Source organism: Myotis myotis, unplaced genomic scaffold (assembly GCF_014108235.1).
Source record: "Myotis myotis isolate mMyoMyo1 unplaced genomic scaffold, mMyoMyo1.p scaffold_m19_p_1, whole genome shotgun sequence".
NCBI classification, from domain to species: Eukaryota; Metazoa; Chordata; class Mammalia; order Chiroptera; family Vespertilionidae; genus Myotis; species Myotis myotis.
Window position 1 is genome coordinate 125,279,862 of NW_023416313.1, and position 5,788 is coordinate 125,285,649.

Consider the following 5,788-nt stretch of genomic DNA (forward strand, 5'->3'; position numbering starts at 1 on the left):
GTCCCTGATTCTATTATAATCACCAGTTCATTCTGTTCATCAGATTATTTATTCACTTGATTCTTAGATTCACTTGTTGATAGATGCATATTTGTTGTTCATAATTTGTATCTTTGCCGTTTTCTTCTTCTTCCTCTTCTTAAAGGATACCTTTCAGCATTTCATATAATCCTGGTTTGGTGGTGATGAACTCCTTTAGCTTTTCCTTATCTGTGAAGCTCTTTATCTGACCTTCAATTCTGAATGATAGCTTTGCTGGATAAAGTAATCTTGGCTGTAGGTTCTTGGTATTCATCACTTTGAATATTTCTTGCCACTCCCTTCTGGCCTGCAAAGTTTCTGTTGAGAAATCAGCTGACAGTCGTATGGGTATTCCCTTGTAGGTAACTGAGTTTCTTTCTCTTGCTGTTTTTAAGATTCTCTCTTTATCTTTTGCTCTTGGCATTTTAATTATGATGTGCAAACCTAGACATTCTTTATATACTTAAATCAACATAAATAGCAAAAGACAAATTGATTGCAGAAGGAAATACTAAAATTTAGCTGTCTTCTATTAAGGTAGACATTAAAGAGATTTGTAAAAATATAAAACAATGCTCCCTTATTACTAACTTTTTGTTTTAGGAAGTATATTTATTTCTTATAAAATATGTTGCTTATTTGTAAGCATGTAATGAGTTTATTATTGCTGTTTTAAAATGATTAATATATCAATATTTTTTCCAGTTTTGAGTTGTAAAATGGTAATATCAATAGGTTTCAACAACACAAGCAAAAAAATCCTTAGTGTTCTCAATAATTTTTGTGAGTGTTCAGGGGTCCTGAAACAAAAATATTTGAGAACTGCTGGTTTAATTTATGCCTAGAATTGTCTTTAGAACTTAAATTTTATGCTTATTTGCTTCATTTCCAGAAATAAAAACCACTGTCATATCTATAAAAAAAAGAAAAGAAAAGAAAAGAAAAAGAAGAACAAAGTGGAGGAATCACCCTACCTGATATCAAGCTATACTACAAGGCCATAGTAATCAAAACAATATAGGCCCGGCTCCTGTGGCGGCCAGTGTCCAGGCACCCAGCGTTCTGGGCGGGAAATAAAAGTTGGCCTACCACTCTGGCTCTGATTCTGGGCTCAGTTGGCTGGGGAAGCCCTGAGGGCCTTCCGCCCTCCTGTATCTCGCCAAGCCACCCTGGCTGTGGGCACCTGTGCAGCGCGGGGCCGCTGGGCGGCCACATGAAGGTCATGTCGTCTGATGGGAGCCGGCTTCACAAGATGCTCCCAAGGAGCTACGCGGGCTGCGTGGTGCTGGACTGCCGGCCCTACCTGGCGTTCGCTGCCTCCAGCTTGCGTGGCTCGCTCAATGTCAACCTCAGCTCAGTGGGGCTGCGATGGGCAGCGCCACTGGCAGAAGCTGAGCAAGGAGAGTGCCACGCACAGCCTGCTCACCTCGCTGCTGGCCTGCCCGCCCACCCCAGGTTTGCTTCCTCAAAGGCGGATATGAGACTTTCTACTCAGAATATCCTGATTGTTGCATGGACATAGAACCCATCTCAGAAGAGAGAGAGAGCCCTTATCAGCCAGTGTGGGAAACCAGTACTCAGCATCAGCTACAGGCCAGCTTATGACCAGGGTGGCCCAGTTGAAATCCTTCCATTCCTCTACCTTAGAAGTGGCTACTATGCATCCAAATGGGAGTTCCTCGCCAACCTGCACATCACAGCCCTGATGAATGACTCTTGGGGAACCTCCGAGGCCTGCAAGAGCCCCCTACACTACAAATGGATCCCCTGGAACACAGCCACAAGGCTGACATTAGCTCCCACTTTCAAGCAGCAATAGACTTCATTGACTGTGTCAGGGAAACAGGAGTCAAGGTCCTGGTCCACTGTGAGGCTGGGATCTCCTGTTCAGCCACCATCTGCATGGCTTACCTCATGAAGACCAGGCAGTTTCACCTGAAGGACGCCTTCGATTACATCAAGCAGAGCAGGAGTGCAGTGTTGCCCAACTTTGGCTTCATGGGTCAGCTCCTGCAGTATGAATCTGAGATCCTGCCTTCCACACCCACTCCCCAGGCTCCCTCCTGCCAAGGAGAGGCAGCCAGCTCTTCCTTCACAGCCCATTTGCAGACACTGAGCCCTGATGTGCAGGGTTCCTACTACACATTCCCTACCACGGTGCTGGCACCAGTGCCCACCCACAGGAGGGTCTCAGAGCTCAGCAGGAGTCCCATGGCCAAAGCCACATCCTGATAAAACTGGATAGGGGAACCACCCAGCCCCAAGAACAACTGTGATTTTGTTTTTTAAACTGGTGGACATTTCATACCTGTGCAATACTGAAGACCCCCCTCATCCCGCTGCCCCAGTAGGACAGCAAGGGGTCACCAGGCTTGCAAACAAACTTTAGACTTACCTTGGGGATAGGTTCTCGGGAACAAAGGAAGGCCAAGCCATTATTAGAGCACAGCTTGTGCTGACTACTGTACTTCCAGACCCCCCTGCCCTCTCAGGACTGTCCAGTCCTGGCACCTCAAAGTTCACCTTTTCATTTCAAGCGTAAGGCAATAAATACCTGCAGCAACATGGGAGAAAGCAGCTGCTAGACCGGGAGAAAAGGCAGTTAAGAAGTCAATTCATTCTGAAGGAAGCACAATTTCCCTCATATCTTTCTGAGATTCCATCTTGGGTCCCACAGAGGCAGTTTGTTGAAAAAGCGAGATGTTGACACTTCTGAGTTGCCTTTTCACTGTGGGTTCTTCCCTGACTTTGGACTTTGGCATGACTTACTCATAAAGGTGCCCCAAAATTCACACAAGAAGTAATTTTGATAGAAAACACAGGCTTATAATTAAAAATTGTAAATTTTTTATTGATTCATAAAGTATATAGTATAGGGTTATATATGGAATAGCGTATCGGGTAAATGGCCTCCACAGCTTTGCTGTCACATATGCACTCTTTTGTTGAAATTTTCCATGACCGTTTTGCATAAATGTGGCTGAATTTTGATGAGGCTCATTTTCATCTTGATGGCTTGCTTAATTTATAAAATTGTCACATTTGGGGTTCAGAAAATCCAGGAGTGATTGTTGAGAAACAAATGCATCCACAACGTGTCACTGTTTGGTGCGGATTTTGGGCTGGAGGCATCATCAGACCATTCTTCTTTGAAAATGCCGCCCTAACAGGTTTGGCTCAGTGGATAGAGCGTCAGCCTGTGGACTCAAGGGTCCCAGGTTTGATCCCGGTCAAGGGCATGTACCTTCGTTGTGGGCACATCCCCAGTGGGGGGTGTGCAGGAGGCAGCTGATCAATGTTTCTCTCTCATCGATGTTTCTAACTCTTTATCCCTCTTCCTTCCTCTCTGTAAAAAAAATCAATAAAATATATTTTTTAAAAAAAAGAGAGAAAGAAAATGCGGCTACTCAGGCAATAACAAAAGAGTGCGTATGTGCCAGCAAAGCCGTGGAGGCCATTTACCCGATATGCTATTCCATACATAACCCTATACTGTATACTTTATGAATCAATAAAAATTTACAATTTTTAATTATAAGCCTGTGTTTTCTATCAAAATTACTTCTTGCGTGAATTCTGGGACGTACTTTACTTGAACCTTTCTTGTTACACCTCTATTCAAAGCAACTCTTGTGTCATTTTGAAGAGAGTTCCTTAGACTATAAACCAAAAATCACCCATTTGAGGTGGTAGTGTCGGGGGGCAGGAGAAAAGGGTACCTACAGTCTGGGTCACTGTCATTGACATGATCTTTTCCCCAGCTTGCCGTCCTTATATGTGCTTGTCTCATCTCTTGTGACACTTGTTTTTTCCCCCACGTACCCCTGGAGATTGTCTTCAAGATGTTGACTTCTAGGATTTGTAGATTTCACAGTGTGGTACTACTTTATATTTTGTCATTATTTCTCCAGGGGCAATAATTTTCTAAAATTCATACGAATGTGAAGAAAAGCATTATGTTATTGGTTGTCATTGTTTTTTTATAGTTTTAAATAAAAATAGTAAAAATAAAACTACAGCAACATGGTACTAGCATAAAAACAGATAATGGAACAGAATAGAGAGCCAATATATAAATCCATGCCTTTATAGTTAATTAATATTTGACTAAGGGGGCAAAAAATATAATGGACTATTTAATATATTGTGTTAGAAAAAATGGACAGATATTTGCAAAAATGAAACTAGACCACCTTCTTAAACAACACAGAAGAATAAACTCACAATGGATTAAATACTTAAATGTTAGACATGAAACCATAAAAATTCTAGAAGAAAGGATAGACTCTTGGCAATATCTTGTAGCAATATTTTTTCTGATGTATCTCCTTGGACAAGGGAAACAAAAGAAAAATGAACAAATAGGACTACATAAAAGAAAGAGCTTTAGCACAGCAGAGGAAACCATCAACCAAATGAAAAGACAACCCACTGAATGGGAAACGTATTCGTCAATGATACATCTGATAAGTGGTTAATATCCAAAATTTGTAAAGAACTTATAAACTCAACACCAATAAAAACAAACAATCCAATTAAAAAATGGGCAAATGACCTGAATAGACACTTCTCCGAAGGGATCATATAGATGGCCAATAGATACATGAAAAAAATGATCGTCACTAACCATCAGAGAAATGCAAATTAAAGCCACAATAGGATATCACTTCAGACCTGTCAGATTAGCTACCATCAATAAATCAACAAAAAAGTGTTGGCAAGGATATGGAGAAAAAGGAACCCTTGTGCACTGTTGGGAATGTTGATTTTGTACAGCCACTGTGGATAGCAGTATGGAATTACCTCAAAAAATTAAAAATGAAACTTCATTATGAACCAGCAATTTCATTTCTGGGAGTTTATACAAAGAAACCCAAAACACTGACTTGAAAAATATATGCACCCCTATGTTCATTGCAGTTATTTGTACTTACCAAGGTTTGGATGCAGCCCAAGTGTCCATCAGTCGATGAGTGGATAAAACAGCTGTGATACATTTACCCAATGGAATACCACTCGGCCATAAAGAGGAAGGAAATTACCCTTTGCAACAGCTTGGATGGGCCTGGAGAATATTATGCTAAGTGAAATAAGCCAGTCAGAGAAATACAAGTACCTTATGATTTCACTCATATGTGGAATTTAATAACCATCTGAACTACCAAGTAAAATAGAGACACTCATAGATAGAGAGCAGGCAGACAGCTCTGGTGGTGGTGGTGGGTTTACGGGGTGAGGTTGAGGAATTGAGCAAAAAATAAAATAAAAGAGAGAGAACTCATGGACATGGACAACAATGGGGTGATTCTGGGGTAGTGGGGGAGTGAAAGAGGGCACAGAGGGGATAAATGGTGATGGAAAAAAATAAAATACTTAAAAAACTGCACATCATAGAAATGCAATGGATAATTTGTTTACTATAATCTTTAAAATGTGTAATACAATTGATGAGCTTTCTAAAACTTGGAAATTCAAATAAAGTTAGATTTAATAAACATGTTTTTCTCTACTGGATCTTTTCCAACAATATACAGACATACCCTAAAAGCTCCCATCTTAAAATAAGAAAAGAAAGAAAACTCCCTTGAACTCCACATTTGTCTTCTGTCATCATCCATTTCTCTATTGCCTTTCCCAGTAAAAATTCTCTAAGGAGTTGTTTCACTTACTCACCACAGTGTAGCTTCTATGGCAACTATTTTCTCCTTATCAGAGTCACTTTCCTCACTCATCTTAACCTTTCAATAGCATCCTATATAATAAAAGC

The 5,788-nt window shown here is 40.8% G+C and overlaps 1 pseudogene; it reads left to right on the forward strand.

Annotated features, from left to right (window-relative positions):
- Positions 1 to 349: 349 nt before the first annotated feature.
- Positions 350 to 2,925, forward strand: LOC118676739 (annotated as a pseudogene).
- Positions 2,926 to 5,788: the final 2,863 nt, after the last annotated feature.